At 42.9% G+C, this 17,776-nt stretch overlaps 1 protein-coding gene across 2 annotated transcripts in view; it reads right to left on the bottom strand.

The window, feature by feature from the left end:
- LOC126397966 (SPRY domain-containing SOCS box protein 4-like) overlaps window positions 1-5,319 on the bottom strand; it is a 73,306-nt gene extending 67,987 nt beyond the window's left edge. For both annotated transcript variants that reach the window (XM_050057096.1, XM_050057108.1), the window contains exon 1: window positions 5,040-5,319. The gene's annotated coding sequence lies outside the window, so the exon portion shown is untranslated. The remainder of the gene's footprint in view (window positions 1-5,039) is intronic.
- Between the last annotated feature and the right edge of the window lie 12,457 nt (window positions 5,320-17,776).

The raw sequence follows: 17,776 nt of genomic DNA, 5'->3' as shown, positions 1-17,776 counted from the left end.
TATGCGTAATGACGTGAGGCATTACGTGGTATCGGATTGGTCAAAGGCTGTACTCGCCGATACCCGATACCGCATTTTAGGCAGTATCGGCTGTACTCGCCGATACCCGATACCGCATTTTAGGCAGTATCAGAGGCATTTCAGATACTGGTATCGGTACAACTCTACTGTTAAGTAGCTGTCTGTTAGTCACTTAACGTACAACAGGAAATGGCACTTCAAAATGAATGCTCTGTGCTGGAAATATATTATACTTCAAAATAACGTGTGATTTTAAAAACTTGACAAGCTTGCGGGTCATCTGGGGATCCATTTAGAATAAAGCTGTGACCCTCTTTAGGACAGCAACCCACCAGTTGGGAAACACTGCTGTAAACTGCCAATATACAAAATCATTGAATGAACAACAGTTACAATAAAGTTAGATAAATTAGCTACCGTCATAACAAAGTTAAACAAAGTACCGTTATGATAAAGTTAAACAAATTACTACATTACAAATTACATTTGTGGACTTAATTTACAGCTGAAAAAGGGAAATAAATCGCAATATATTTTTTCGCCATACACCACATGTTGCAAAATTGCATGTGATAATACTGTATCGTGGATCCTCTGGTGATTCCCACCCCTAGCTGTCAGCTGTCAGCAGTTAGCATAAAGTTAAACTGTTACCGCTGCACCTTTAAACATGAGGATTTATTAACTGTGAACTGGAAACAAACTAACAGCTCTCCAGTTCATATATAATTAGTATTTGCAAGTCGCACTGGTGCTCCATGGTTGCAAAATGTGACTTAATAGACGCCATTTGGAGCCCTGCAGGTACAAAAAAAGCACACACTTCCTCTGCTCACGTTATCGTTAATTCCATTAAGTTCAACTGTTAGTGCAATGCCGTTTAACGCCATGATTAATTAACTGTGAGATGGAAACAAGCTAACAGTTCTCCAGTCCATATATTAATAACATTTGCATGTCACAGTTGGTCGCAAAATGTGACTAAATAGTAACGTTAGAGGTCTGAAGCCCTGCAGATGAGAGACATGCTTTGCCCTGCTCACATACTGTCTCTCGAGAGGAAGTGGTCTGGATCATGGGATGGGAGGAGGATTGTATGTGTGACGTATCATGTTTGTGTGTTTTCTTGTGTGTGTGTCTGTGGGAGGGTGAGAGCCATAGGAGACAGCGAGAGTACCAAAATGCCAAAGCGAGTCTCATGCCAGTGGTTAAAAAAAATGCAGTGACCATTTCTACCCAATGTTCATGTTATAGTCATTTTATGTCTCACACGTGAACAAGCTGCAATACATAAAGTATATTTGATATCTCGCCCACTTCTACATCTCAGGCTCGGCTTTTCTTTGTCACATGTCTACTGCTGTATTCACGTTATATGAGACCATAAAAATAAGCAGACGAGTGGGAGCGACCTTTCATGTGAACCTCTTACTAGAAGATATGCAGAGCAAAGCTGAAGCAATTATTCAATTTGAAAATTAACAATTACTTTGATAACCAATTGAGCACAGAAGACACGTGCTGTATCATCATATTAGTCAGGTCAGATTCTGTAATCAAAAAAGGCGCAGCTTCTTGATGATAAAAACTTGACAAACAAATCGTGCAAAAGAAGCCGACCGCGCTGAAGCCTCATTTTCATGATGGATGTTAGGACTGGGTCTGTGACAGCAGCAGGAGGCTGAAGGCTAGAGTAAGCAGTTGTTACCTGGGTGTCACCCGCAGCTGTCATTACAACTAATTTGCTACTTGACACAAGAGGCTCGATGGAGGAGCCCGGCAATCATTTCCCACCTCATTTGTCAACATAAATCCACCAGATATCCTGACAGGGATGTTGTGAGCATAATAGTGGGATCACCCAAGTACCAGCAGCTACACTGTCAGGCTCCTGCAGCTGACTGATGGGTGGAGATGTTGAATTTTAATCTCAGAGACAATGTGCCATTTTTATAGCTGGTGTACGAGTCATTAGTGAGGTCGCCCTCAGTGATGTTCAATCATTCAAGTATTTCTTGTGTGTCTCATGAGGCGACAGCTATGACTCAAGTGGGACGGACCAGTTACACCAATTCAGTAGACAGCTCAGTGTGCCTTTGTACTTACATTAGAGCAGCAACAATTAGTTAATTAACTGATCAGTCGATCGACAGAAAATTATTTACAGACAATTTTGATAATCAGTTGTTAATTTCAGTCATTGCTCCAAGCAAAAATGTCAAACGTTTGCTGCCTCCAGCTTCTTAAACGTGAAAATTTGCAGCTTTTCTTTGTCAGTTGTGTTAGTAAATGAAGAGTACTTGGGTTTTAGATTGTGGGTTGGACAGAAGAAGCAAAGTGAACATGTCACTTTGGGCTCAGGGAAATTGTGATTTATTTTTTTGAAATTCTATAGACGAGGATAAACGATTAGGTTTGAAAATAATTAGATTAGTCGATAATTAAATAATCTTTGCAGTTGCAGCCCTTATGCCTGGTTCACCCTACACAACATTTCTGTCCGCTCTGAAAGTCATTATGTCACATTAGGCGATTGTGGAGTCATAAAATTGTGCCGTGACGTGGCCGACAGACATGACACACTAAGCGATGGTCCACATCAATCATCCCCAGTCGTCTTTCACAACGTGTGTGATGTCATCGGGTTATTCTTGTCCTCTTTTATTATTATCTTTCTTTAAACCAATCACAATCGTCTTGGGCAGCACTGAGACCAGGATGCAGCGACTGTGATCTTGCAACGTCACAAAAACATTAATGCTTGAACGTCACTATGTCATTCAATTTTTCATAATAAAAAAAAAGACAAACTTAATTTGATAATCGCCGCCCGAAAAGTGAAGCCGTGCTGTACTTTAGCTCTGGGGGAGCTAAACGGGCCGGTCAAACCCACAGATGATTTGCAGGCTATATGTGTCTCTAGCAGAACATTATTACAACGATATCACCGATGCTCGTCTGAACTGGAACAGATTGGTACATTAATGAAGTCACTGTCACAGCTGCATGCCGCTACCAGGGTTAAAAGATGTGGCAAATCAACCCCGACTGGCTGTGTCACAAAAAGGATCAATATCATCATCCATCCATCCATCCATTTTCACCCACTTATTGCGGGGGGGCAGCAGGCCAAGCAAAGCACCCCAGACGTCCCTCTTCCCAGCAACACTTCCCAGCTCCTCCTGGGGGACCCCAAGGTGTTCCCAGGCCAGATGAGATATGTAATTCCTCCAGTGTGTTCTGGGTCTGCCTCGGGGCCTCCTACCAGTGGGATTTGCCCAGAACACCTGTAACAGGAGGATCCTGATCAGATGCCCGAACCATCTCAACTGACCCCTTTCTACACAAAGGAGCAGCAGCTCTACTCAGAGCTCCCTCCGGATGTCCGAGCTCCTCACCCTATCTCTAAGGCTGAGCCCAGACACCCCACGGAGGACACCCATTCTTTCAGTCACTATCCAGAGCTCATGACCATAGGTGAGGGCTGGGGCGTAGATGAACCAGTAAATCAAAAGCTTCGCCTTTCAGCTCAGCTCACCAGACTAAACAGACCAGTGCGCCTTTATTTGCTTCCTGTTAAACTCTGGATTGAAAGAGCAGACTGTTGAACTCTGAACACTGTGGATGTATTTGTGCCACCCACCCTCGCGGTAACAGGGAGGTCAACTGATGTCACAGTGGTCACCGGGTCAAACCCCAGACGATGAGAAACAGAGTGCAGGGGTCAATAGTTCCTCTGCGATGGGAGCGTCTGACCTGGCTTCAACAGCACACAGAGGATAATTAACACCCAAACCATTTGTCATGCTGACTGTAGCTGTCCTAAAAAAATGCTCACGTTATAAGATTTTGTTTTTTGTTTACTGCACCAACCACAACTGAAAGAGACCGACAACCACAACAGTGAGCCTAGCTACCACATCAGCCAGCAATGTTCTCCATCTCACCATCTGCTGTGGTCCACCCACACAAATCTCTCATAACACTATCTGGACAGTAGCCTGCCAATGCCCAGGAGGGCAAAGCAGATGGTGTGCTTACAGGCAAAGCATTTAGCCTTTGAATAGCAGGCACACTTCAAACCAATGGGCACTGAATGAAGTCAAACAGCCCACTTTTTTTACTGCTTCTCAGGCATTAGGGTGTTTTGTTTGCTCACCTGGAATAATTTAAGCTTTTGAATAGTCAAGGCTCGGAGAGAAAAAGCAGCAGTCTGCCCGCTCTTAGCTGAAAACTGCACAAAAATATAAGCAACTTAAAATGCTGGCAACAGATTCATGTCTTGCTTTTTCACTTCCTCCAGCACACATACTGAGAAATTAATTCCAGGGAAAACTATCATTTGATTCATGCATGAATAAGGCATAAATACAAGTGTTCCTCAGAGGCAGCCAACTGGTTTGCAACAGCAGACACAGCCTTGTGTGAACTGCTCTCGCTTGAATGGAGAAAAAAATAATCATTCAAATTCTGGCATTTTGGGATTGGCGTTATCTATAGCCTACACGTTGAATCATAAAAACACAACTGGGTAGATTTAATGTGTCACCAGGGTGTTTTTGGTCACGTTTGTGCGCATTAAACAAGCTGCAATTTTCTGCAGCAGCAGTTCCTGCTGTTGAAGTTCAGTGTGACAAACAATTCAACAAGTTATGTTGTTTTAAGTGAATAAAATGAGCTCCTAGTGTTGACAATTTCATGCCGAACACATGTGAGGACACTGAAGAGTCAGAAAATAATGTAAGTTGAACTCTTCTTTGTGTGTTAGTTTGTCGAGGAAGAATAAAGCATTAAATTTACATATTTTTAATCGAGGTTTGGAGACGCTCTCCTGGCAGGGTGCGAAGCGAAGGTATCAGCGCTACCTACCTCAGGAAAAACACAACAGAAAAGTTTGAAACACGACTTCTCTGCTTCTCAAAATGTAAAACAACAACACAACACAGTCACGACTCTTACACAGTTGTTTGGGCTCTGTAACACACCACAGTCTCACGGGAAAGAGCAAACAAACTCACCGTGCGGTACCTTCCGACCAGCGAAGGTTTGGAGAAACGCGACCCGACAAACCTCTCACGACGCCAAGTTTCCTCTATCCTGAGCCGAAGCAGCCAGCCGGACCGACGACACACTGTGGCATGTAACAGTTTAAGGGAAAGTGTTTTAAAGTAAAAGCCAAAGCTGCCTCTGTGGAGTGGGTATTTGTCCGTGTTGACGAAGTCAGGGGACGTTTTCCACGCAACGGGCGGCTTTCTTTGTTCCTCCTGCCTGCTGCCTGTTCCGTGGATATTATCACCGTTCATGTGTCTCTGACAGCCGCTGATTGGCTGGAGGGTCGGGATCAAGGAAAGGTGACTGACGTCAAGTTAAACACAATGATAACACGGTTTCCGCTCACGACGTGCACGAGGAAACATTTGTGCAAAAACGTTACATTTGCATTTGTTATTTTTGCATCTTTTACGCACGCGCAACGCTGCGTCATTATTTATTCTGTCATTTCCCAGAGTGTGTTTGTGTGTTTTATGCAGCTGAAAGTTATTTACTCCAAAACGTGGCTGATTGCATGCTTTTATTTTGCATGTCTCACCACCAAACTTCCTGTTCAATTCTCGTTTTTCAGGAGCTTGACGCAGGGTGGAGGCCACTTCGTGCCTCACATAGTTTTATTCTGAGTATAATCACGATCTGTCTGCTGCCGTTTGGAGTTTACTTTATTGTGCTTGAAGCACACGGCTATATTAGGGTGTGTATGCAACTGCAGGCATCTTTAAGTCCCAGTTGTGAAATTTTGGATTTCTGTTAATTTCTTTCATGTGATGCTCAATAAATATCCTCCTGAGACCCTGTGTCCTTATATGGGGACATCACATTTTGGGTTTACTGCACCTGAAGCTGGATTCATACTTGTGCGTTGGTGTGTCTGTGTCGCTCTGCCGTTACACTACTTGTGCGTTGGTGTGTCTGTGTCGCTCTGCCGTTACACCTCCAAAATAGTAGTCGCCACTAGTTTCTGTGAAATGCTGTAAAGTTTAGTTGATTCAAAACACACATTAAACACACATTAAACATGGCTTAATAGAGACAACTTCAAACACAAATCAGCTTCACTATAACTCACAGCATTCACAGACAAACACTTGTCTTTATCTGGACACATTTTCCCCACAAATACAACATGCTAACGTTATTAGCACAAGCCTATGGCATTTTACATTGAATAAATTAGCCTAGCGACTAGCAGAGATTTCCTCTACTCATATGAATCCAGGATAAATCACACAAGACTTAAAATGCTATTTTTGTGGAGGCTTTATTGTCTTCACAATTTATTGTTTCTTATCTGTGAAATCAAAGTAAATAAAAGCTTTGTTTCCACTGAGGGAAATGGTTTCAGCTTACAGAAACAGACAGGAGGTCTGCGTTGCCCCAACGTGTAGTTACATTTCTGTGGAGGTGCACGTCAGGCTACAGCGTCAATTGAACGCAGAAGTATAAATTCCGCCTTATACTTCATTCTGCTTAACTTAGACCTGTTGTCCTCGTCCGTGGACACTTTTAGTGCCATCTCATGGTCGTAAGAGCACAACACACTAATCCATGTAAAAACAAGATGGCCCCCATCTCTGCCAAGTCAGTCTGCAGCCGATCCCGACACAAGAGTGGGCAAGGTCCAACACCTGAGCAAATTTTATGGTTGAAATTTGTTTATTTATGATTAATAATGTTTGTAGTTTGATATGGCAACAAATTTGACCAATGTTAGGAACAGTAACAAGATAAGATGCTGTTAATTAGAAAGTACTTGTTTGAGAGCACGGTCTCACCCCAAAGTCGTCAAAATTCGGTGCTTGGGCAGTGACTTGCGGCATCAGAAACGAATGAAAAAAGGCGTCCTTTAACGCTGCCATGATACGTGGCTGGTTGCTGTTATAGTTTAACAGCACACGGCGGGACAAGAACGACAGTTAAGGTGGTGAAAGTCCAAGTGGGGCAGGCAGAAGTGGTGGTGGATGGGTCCAACAAACACCAACTTTCACCCAAGAGAGCGGTGTTCGCATCCCATAAAACTCTAAAGCTAAACCCTGTTCTTCTTTCCTAAATATAACCAGGTGTTTTTGTTGCAGAAACCAACTGTGTTTTTGTTGCGTAAACCTAATCACGTGCGTTAGTTGTTGAAAGAAAAAATGTCAATTTGCAGTGTTGTACTGATGTAGTGCGTTTATTTTAAAAGAGACTGTATGTAAAAGATTTCCTGTTAAAACTGAAGTGTATTTTAGAAAAAAGAGAACTTGACACGGTGTCCCAGAACGTCAACAACCAACGCACCCAGGGTACCTTAACGTCGTGTGTGGACGTGGAAAGTCCATGACAAAACGTTGATATGTGACGAGGTGAGAATGTGTTGCATTTGAAGACACTGGGACTTTACTGTTGTCTTGTTAGAGGACATGGTGACTTTTTTTGAGGACATCTCTGGTGATGTGTTTGAAGGTCCACAGTAAAGTATTTTACTCTGCAACATATACAACCTCAAGTTCTAAAATTAACACTCAAGGTAGTGTTAAGCAAGTGTCCCAGACTACCGGACTTTCCTCTCTGTGAAACTGAATCGTTAGCCTACTCGAGTTTTCTTTTACTTTCCCACATGTCTGTTTGTTTCGTTTCAACATCCAGGAGGGCACATATGAAACATGGTGTTGGTGGGTCCTCTGCCAGAAAATTTTGAGCATCAAACATGTAATTTCCTGCATTCTGGGGAATGTTTATGCATTTTCTGCATCAATTTATGGTGTAAATGTCTTTCATTTGGTCAAAAATCCCCCTAACAGCCACAACATCTACGTCTATGCTTTCCCATGCCCTTGATTAATGTTCACAGGCTACTTTGTTTTGATCTTCACTTTTTCATATACTCATGTTCAATGGAATATATACCTTTATACCTTTAAGCTGGTATTAAATGGGAACAGCTGGATTTATGGATTAAACCTAAGCTAATGGGTAAATAAGCTTATTTCCCCACATGTAATGCCACTCACCACCAAAACAAAAAACACCAGCTCACGACTCTGAGATTAATGCGGTTGTTTGTTTGGGCTAAAGTGCTTAGAGGTTACACTCACAGTGACCCCACCCACAGCGTAATGTACACAGTTGAGCAACTGTACACTGAGTCTTATCAGACAGGATGTCGAGCTGTTGGTCATCTTGTATTTTAAGGCTCTCAATATTAACTCCCTTGCCTTTGTCCCAGTCCAATTACCAGACACATCTATCTGTATCACACCTGTAACAGTATCAACAGCAGGTTTAATCATGAGCAAGCAGGCTCAGTGGGTTCTGAAGGCCTGGATGAAATTAGGCTCATTGTGAAAACTAGACCATGGGCTCCCTGAGCAGCTGGCCTCAAATCAATTCCAAAGAGAAGCGCAGAATTGAAGTTGATGGGTTTAACACAGCAGGTATCACTTGCCTGTCAGTGTAAAACACTCCAGTTGATTTTCTCCACTCGTTGTCAGTGAGTCATAAAGGGAACAGATCAACATTTAGCTAAATGTGCTAATGCATTCTCTCGCCCAAAGTTTAGAGTGGATCAATATTCACTCATCCCTAATTAACACATTATATCTAATTGGCTTTAACCATTTATGTATTTATGCTAAGCTAAGCTAAGCTAACAGTCTATAGCATTTCAAATTATTCATTTAAATCTGTGTATATATTTATCTATCCAGTGCCAGACCCAGCACATTTGGTACCCAAGGCAAGCTTCCCCTGGTGACCCCCTACCAAATAAAATAAAATAAAATAAATAAATACTAAAAAAAATAAAATTCTATTATTATCATCATTATTATTATTATCATTATTATTATTATTATTATTGATGATGATAATAATAATATGTCTTTTCTTTTTTCTTACTTTTTTATTTTTTATTATTTTATATTTATTTTTATTGTTGTTGTCATCACTATTATCTTATTATCTCCATATTTATATTGTATTTATTACTAATAAGAACAAAAGCTATCAACACAAATAAACAACTTAACTAACAAACAATAATAATAAATAACAAACAACATATAGCATGTGCAAATTTATCTGATTAAATTTTTCAGCTAAATAGCTTTATTGGCACGAACAAAGATATAACAAAGATATAACAAAGATCACTAAAGACAGAAGAGTGTCTGTTACTCATAAAGTCAGAAAGTTGATCTCAGTGAAACAGAGTCAGTTCCAACCCAACATGACTCAGAGCTCCCATGCTGTGTCTGTGTGTGCGCATGCATGCAGTGGATTTGGAGTTGTGTAAGAGCAAGTCTTGTTCATGTCTATTGTTTGTGAACGAGGCTGCGAAAGTGCCAGTTAGGATGTGTGTGTGTGTGTGTCTGCCTGTCTGCCTGCTTTTCAGTGCCTGACTTCAGAGAAAGCTGCCGTGGCTGTTCTCACCAGCGCTCACTGAATCCTCCCCCAAGTCCTCCGGCAGACACTTTGCATCAGATGTTTTCATTCTCAGCCTTTCATTATGTCGTCTGTCTCACTACACCCTTCTTTTTCCCCCTTCTCTTTCTCCCTCCATTTCCCCAGTTGTCTGTCTCCATCCAGCCCTTGCGTGTCACGACTTCACTCTGTGGGTCTCTCTTTCCTTGGACCGGTTGTGGAGCCGGTCATAATTCGTTGGTGTACTGACAGTCAATGTCACTGAGTCACCATGAGGATTTCTGCTTCTTTGGAAATAAAAGAGAGTACTTTGTCTCCACTTGGCTGAACTTCCCTTCACTTTGCCTCCCATATGTAGGTGATTTGAGCTTGTGTGTGTGTGTGCTGCAGAGATATGTCCCTGAATTCACCCGAGCCAGTGTGCTCCTCACAGCCGACCGCAGTGGGAAGAGGTTTCACACAAAGCCAGAGTTAAGTGTGCTCATGTGTTTTGAGGATGCATTTGAATTCAAATCTGGTCTAAAGTCAACAGACTGAAAAATGTTCGTACTTTCTGTGTCTGGTTGTGATCAATTCTGAACAACGTGCATAAAATGTACAATTTATCCTTTTGAATTTAGAGGAAACATGGTATCTTTAAAGCTGGACTCTATTTTACCAAGCTTTTGTGTCAAAGTGATTAATGAAGACAACAATTTTTGAAACTGGTCCAGTATTTAGAGAGAAACGGAAGCAGCAGTGATGAAACAGGCTGCAATGTGATCCCTACGGGCAATTGTGCACCATTATGTCTTCTAAAAGTGTTTGTTTTTGCCACTGGCAAGCTCAGACTGTCACCATAAGTGTCTGACAACATTATTAAACAGACTCTACTGAGAAATTAAACTGTTGTCTTCACCTTTCGTCAGAGATGGGGGACTCGAGTCACATGACTTGACTCAAATCAGACTTGAGTCGCAAATATGATGACTTGAGACTTGCTTGACTAATGTTGATAAAAGACCTGACTTGACTTTGACTTTGTATTCATGACTTGAGACTTGACTTTGACTTGAGACAGATGACTCGAAAGGACTTGGCTTTAGTTCAATATTAAAGGCTAAGCACCGTTAGGCATCACTTCTGTTTACATTCAACAATGTTATCAAACACAATGGAGCGAGCTCGCCCCTGACTCTGTCATGAACGAGCGATAGCTGCTAGTTACCCTGGATTTACACACCTGTTCAAGGGATAGTGCACCCAGAAATGAAAATTCAGCCATTATCTACTCACCCTCATGCCGATGGAGGCTCAGGTGAAGTTTTAGAGTCCTCACAACACTTGCGGAGATCCAAGGGGAGAGGAGGTAACTTAGCAACACAACTCCACCTAATGGAGGCTGACGGTGCCCCAGATTCAAACGTCCAAAAACACATAATTGAAACCACAAAATATCTCCATACTGCTCGTCCGTAGTGATCCAAGTGTCCTGAAGCCCCGACATAAAAAGTTGTTTGGAAAAATGTCATATGAACTCTGTTTTTAGCCTCATTGGAGCCTGCAGCTCTAACTGCGTTCATGTGTGTGTGCTTGCTTTCGCTGGTCCCGCACTGGCTGGTTGGTGCAGCCTGGACCCAAATGTTTTTGTTGCCATTTGCGGAGCCAGGGTTGCCTACAGAGACCGGACTTTTTCACAGCATATTCAGAGGACATGTAGCTAGCAGATTGTGAGGAGCTGTTTGCTGTATGTGACATATGACTTGACTTGTGACTTGCTTGACCTGAGCAATGACTCGACTTGACTTGCTTGACTTATAGCAGGGACTTGACTTGACTTGCTTGATTCTCACCACAACGAACTTGGGACTTGCTTGAGACTTGAAGGTAAAGACTTAAGACTTGCTTGTGACTTGCACATGTGTGACTTTCCCCCATGTCTGCCTTTCGCTGATACATTTGTCAGTGTGTGTAACCAAGTCTCGCTTAAGGAGAAGTCTCGTTCTGAAATCTTGCAGACTTTTTGGCATTCACTAAAAAGACCCCACCGGGGTGTCGGTAGCTTAGTGGATAGTGCCAGCGCCCCATGTATAGAGGTGATGCCTCACTGCAGCGGTTGTGAGTTCGACTCCGGCTTGCAACCCTTTGCTGCATGTCGTCCCCCCACTCTCTCTCTCTCTCCCCCATTTCTCACACTGTCCTGTCCATTAAAGGCAAAACGCCAATTAAATAACGATTTTGAATGGTTTGGAGGAAGGCATGAAGGGATGATTATCAAGGTATTAAAGAATGAAAGGATAAGGATGGAGGGATGGAGGGATGATAGGATGTACGATGAAGGGTGAAGGAATAAGGGGATGGGGTCGGAGATAACGAAAGAAGGGATAAGGGTCGAGGGATAAAGGGTGCGGGATGAAAAGATGAAGATGGAGGGATGAGGGGGTGACACTGAAAACCTCCCAGTATTCCTACTTGTGAGTGTTCATGATTAGCATGAAAGCTAGCCTTGTAGTCACACCACCCAACACATCTTTTGAATTAGCTGAATCGATTGTAATACGGTTATATTGGATTTGAATGAACTGGTGTTGCACAGCAGCCTTTTTGACACCTGACACTGCAGTTCTTTTTGCCAAATCCCTGATGTCTCCAACTCGGAGTTTCAGTTACAATCAGAGGTTGACACAGAGGAATTTTCCACTCAACTATTTTATAATTATGACATGAGCGCAGCATGAGAGAAACTAGCTGCTGACGTGGCTGGAGACTTTTACTACACCTACCTGCTCTTTCTGCAGCACCCCGAGCAGGTGATTATACTAAAAGTAAAAGAGTGAATGAGAACAGCAGACAGTAGATTACATTTCAGGTCTATAGATCACGAAAAAGAAAGATAAATTACCACAACTACGATGTAAAAGAGTACATATCCCCATGTTAAATAAGAGCTCAAAGAACCAGAACAAGAACCAGGGAGGCAGTTCGAATATATGTTCTTTTTAATCCATGCGTGCAGTGTGGTGTGCATGATGGCTTGTGCACATCTGCCATATGCTGTAGTTGTTGTTTTCCTCTTTGACAGTTCAAGCCGTGGTAGACGCAAGAAGAGCAGGGACTGTATGTCTGAGTCTGGAGCCTGGCTGCTCACGAATCCAAGCCAGTGACTATTTCACCCTCGGCTGTAGCTGCAGCAGACAGACAGCCATGCGCTGCACAGGCTGCTCTGGCTCGGTCTGAGGCTCATGTGTTCAGCCAGTCTGTGACTCACCTGCAGAGAATCATCTCTTGACACCACTCAGAGCCTCCAATTACTGGTCGGGGTTAAGATGAAGCAGTGGAAGAGTCTGCACGGGTGTGGAAGGACCAGAGTTTTTATTGTGTTGGATATTTAATTAGTTTTTATTTTGTTTTAAAGTTTTGTTTTTAATTCAGTTTAGCTTCGGTTAGTTTCAAGAGAGGGTCTGCTTGTTTCAGTTTAGTTTTTATTGTATAACCATGTTTGGTTTTAGTTTAGTTTTTATAAGTTTCAGTATTAGTTTTAGTACTTTTTTCCATAGTATAGATGGCATCTGTCAGGGGCAAGATTTAAGAAGTTCAGAATAGATATTTCAATACAAGCAAGAAAAACTGGGAGGTTCTCAACACTCTTCAGCTGCATGGTAGAAAATATAGAGCTTGGCTCACATAGAGACTAATGTGTCTTTTCCACTGTCACTTTTACCCGCGCTGAGTCAAGCCATGTCATGCCAATTTGCGTTCCCCATTATTAGTTTAGACGCGCTGTGCCACGCCAAGCTGCGCCGGAGATGGACCCTTTCAGGAGTAGGTCCAAAAGCCAGGCCTCCCGCCCTAGTGGTGACATCGCACCAACTGTAGCCAACCCTTGACCCACAATACAACATGCTAATGTTTTAAGCACAAGCCTATAGCATTTTACATTGTATAAATTAGCCTAGTGGCTAGCCGACTTTTCCTCTGCTCATATGAAGCCAGGGACAACAGCAACATTTAACAAAGGTAACGGCACATAATTTGGCTCCATTACAGCTCACAAGGTTCACTGACAAAACAACTGTCTGATACTAAACATGTTTTTCCAAACAAATACAACATGCTAATGTTATTAGCACAAGCCTATGGCATTTTACATTGTATAAATTAGCCTAGCAGCTAGCAGACTTTTCCTGTACTTATATGAAGCCAGGGACAACAGCAACATTTAACAAAGGTAACACCTTTGTTAAATGTTACCAGTGACGAGATTTCCTCTGCTCATATGAAGCCAGGATAAATCACACACAAGACTTAAAATGCTATTTTGTGGAGGCTTTATTGTCTTCACAATTTATTGTTTCTTATCTGTGAAATTAAAGTAAATAAAAGCTTAGTTTCCACTGAAGGAAATGGTTTCAGCTTATAGAAATAGACAGGAGGTCTGCGTCGCTGTGATGCGCTGTTCCATTTCTGGGGAGGTGCACGTCAGGCTACGGCATAGGGTACGGCGTAGGCTCTACGTCAACAGACAGTCTACGCAATAGGTATGGCAATGATCCAACATAGAAGTATAAATCTTAAAAATAGGGAGGAAATAAAGCAGAAACAGCCAGATGAAGATGTTAGATGAAGAGCTGCAGGCAACACTTTCTTACTACACCTCTGCAAACAGCTCCCCTCCAACAAGTAAACTTCTTTTACCTGCCCTGCTGTGGAAAAACACATGCAGCAAAAATAACAGGGGACTTAAACCATGGATCAGCACTCTGCTTTTAACGTCATCAGTCAAGACAAGCCATCAACAGTCAAAGACACTTTCAAGAAGGTTGCAAATCAGTGCCTCGCTGGGCTGACGGCCCAAACCAAACCAAGCAAAGCCAAGCCAGGCCATGACTGTCGGGTAAAGAAGTCAGGATCTTGTGGCCTCTGCTGTTTCAGTTTCGACCACGTTTTTAATCTGTCTTGTGTTTCCCAATGAAAGTGCAGTGCTAAATAGTTGCAGTGCCCCTTTAAGGACAGACGCACGCTGCTTCCCTCTGCAGGACCTCAGAAATGAGAAATCACTTCAGTGGAAGTGAAAATTGGAAAGCGTATGCCAAAGCAGTGGGCTACAGAAAAGAGGCCAAAAGGAATGAGATGAAAAGCTTGATATATATGTAAAGACTGAAAAAAACTTTAATCTTTACACATAACCCAAAAACAGATTAGTGCCCAGTTTCCTTTTTTTTAGGCTTAAGCCAGACAACAGAAAGCACCACAACAGAGAGGCGAGAGTCTGTCAGAGGAAATGGAAAACAGCATTTTTCTATCTCTGTCTCTGCCCTCCTTTCCCTTCCACTCCAGTTCAGAGGTAAACAAGGTGTCAGTCAGAACACTCTGCTGGCTCCATCGTTTTTTTTTTTTTTGCTGTTGTTTTCCAATGTGTCCCCAATGCTCAATTTAAACATGAGGCACAACCACCAACACCCCATGGCACTTTGTATTATTCCAGGAACACTGGCGTTCCTGGCAGATTGTGGAGCATGCTTTGGGAACATACTCCTCCCTTTCAGTCTGACAAAACAAATATGTGTGGTGTCTGACTCAGGCTGGTCCTGCTGGAGCTAATGCAATGATGTGATGCTGTTGTTCACGCCAGGAAATGAGTTGTGAATTAGGTAAGTGTGTTTTTCAGCTGAGGCTATGCCATTATTCATCTGGCATATTTCTGTCGTTCGCTGTTTCTTTTGCAATCAGTTTATGTTTAGTTGGCAGAATTTATATGTAGCTTCCTGTTTCATTTCAGGCCACGACTGTGTTTTGAGCTGCAGAATAAAGTTAACATTTGGTGATGGGCCCTTTTTTTGTTCCTTTTTTTGACTCTTCCATCTTTTGGCTTGAGGAATCAGACAGCAGTAGGCTATCATTCTTCAGTATCTGCTCCATTGAGCTGGTTGTGTGCCAGAGGACGTCATAGGCTGGAGCTAAGCAGGTCAACACTGACACCTGGTGGTCAGAAATCGACTTACATTTAACTGTTGGACATCGAATGCATTGCATACACAGTTCTGGAAACATTGTGTGCAACACAACACTTAATCTGTCATGCAAAAGGCTGTCACTCACTCAAAAGATATCAGCCAATGTGTCCAGGGCAATCAACAGAATCAACTACAGCATCACTGCCACCAAAATGACACCCAGTTGAAGACATCCATACTAATAAGGTACATGCAGGAGACATGAAGTTAAATTTAATACCTTTCAAGACATTTTTTAAAGCACTGTTTTTGGTTTGTTTTGGGGAAATAGTTACTGCCTCAAGCGAGGTAATTCAAGTACCTCAGGGTCATCTTCAAGAGTGAGAGTAGAATGGAGCGTGAGATAGATCGGCGGTTTGGCACAGCATCTGCAGTGATGCGGGCACTGTGCTAAACCGTTGTGGTGAAGAGGGAGCTGAGCCCAAAGGTTAAGCTTTCGATTTACTGGTCCATCTACGTCCTAACCCTCACCTATGGTCATGAGCTCTGGGTAGTGACCGAAAGAATGAGATCGCGGATACAAGTGGCCAAAATGAGTTTCCTCCGTGGGGTGTCTGGGCTCTTCCTTAGAGATAGGGTAAGGAGCTCAGACATCTGGAGGGAGCTCGGAGTAGAGCCGTTGCCCCTTCTCGTGGAAAGGGGTCAGTTGAGGTGGTTCGGGCATCTGATGCGGATCCTCCTGGGTGCTTCCCATTGGAGGTGTTCCAGGCACGTCCCACTGGTAGGAGGACCCGGGGCAGACCCAGAAAACGCTGGAGGGGATACATATCTCATCTGGCTTGGGAACACCTCGGGGAGAGGGATGTCTAGGGTGGTTTGCTTGGCCTGCTGCCCCCACAACCCGGCCCCGGATAAGCGGATGAAAATGGGTGGAGTTTGGCATTACAGCTGTCGCCATCTTGGTTTTTTGGAGCCAGAAGTGATCATATTTGGGCAAGAGGCTGGCGCTGTGAGGAAGCAAGGGGTGTACTCATTAAGTTCTAGTATTATCATGTATTGCTGTAGCAAGGTGGTGCTTTGCTCTTTAGGAAGCTGTATTTGTGTGTGTGTGTGTGTGTGTGTGTGTGTGTGCTGTGGTAGCTTTGACAGTGGAGAAAAAACCAAAAGTATGACAACTTCAGTTCAATGCATATAATTATTATTAAATTGGATCACAACAGCAAATATAAACTGTTAAAAACTCGCGATGCTACTCTCTAGTGTGGACACGCTGGTGCCTCTTCAGACTGTTTGATTGGCTGAAACTCTTTCCACAATAGCCACAGACGTGAAGCTTCTCACCAGTGTGGATACTCTGGTGACTCTTCAGACTGTATAGTTGACTGAAACTCTTCCCACACTGGTGACAGACATGTGGTTTCTTCCCAGTGTGGATAAACTGGTGTCTCTTCAAAGTGCATAAAAGCCTGAAAGTCTCTCCACACTGCTCACAGAGGTATGGCTTCTCACCAGTGTGGATAAGCTGGTGGTTCTTCAGACTGCCTGACCAGCTAAAACTCTTTCCACACTGGTCACAGAGGTATGGCTTCTCACCAGTGTGGATACGCTGATGAAACTTTAGGTGGATTGATTTGCTGAAACTCTTCTCACACTGGTCGCAGCAGTGTGGTTTCTTTCTAGTGTGGGGAGGCTGATGTTGAGCCAGCTGTTGTCCATTAATACTCTCCTCACCCTCACCTGGAGGTCTATGTAGGGTTTTGCAGGTCTCTTTCTATGACAACAAAAAATGGACGAAGAAAGAGATACAGTCACAAGGGGATATTAAATGGTTAATCCAAATTTCTAATTAAATAGCCTGAGGTGTCCTAACGCAAGAAGAATTTGGGCAGGACAGCGGTGAAAGATGGAGTTGGGTTTGTCTAAAATTCAAACTTAAACCTAGTTTGAAGTTTAGTGATGAATAACTGAGGATTTGACTGAATACAAACTAGAATTACCAGTCAAGTTGCAGTTAACATCTATGTCTGTCCAAACTCATATGTAACCACGGCAGCTGACTGTGCTTCACATATGAATGTTGCACCAAAGAAGCTACATACTTCAACACAGTTTGAACCTGGCAGCACAGAAGATCTATACAGTCAGCAAAGTTTCTAGATTAGTATCATCAATTCAGCACCTGACCAAATGTCTCCCCTTCTGTTCCCGAGTCATGACGTTGAGTAATGGCCAGAAAAGTGTTTTTGCAGAACAATGACAGTCAACACAGAGGTTGAAGAGGTACTGATCTTTCAGTAAAAGTAGTAATAACTGCATATGGTCATCTGTGAACGCGCTGCTGTGCGATGCCTCCAGTGTGTGCAAGGGGC

Source organism: Epinephelus moara, chromosome 2, assembly GCF_006386435.1.
Source record: "Epinephelus moara isolate mb chromosome 2, YSFRI_EMoa_1.0, whole genome shotgun sequence".
Taxonomy (NCBI): domain Eukaryota; kingdom Metazoa; phylum Chordata; class Actinopteri; order Perciformes; family Serranidae; genus Epinephelus; species Epinephelus moara.
This window is presented reverse-complemented; position numbering and strand designations above follow the sequence as displayed.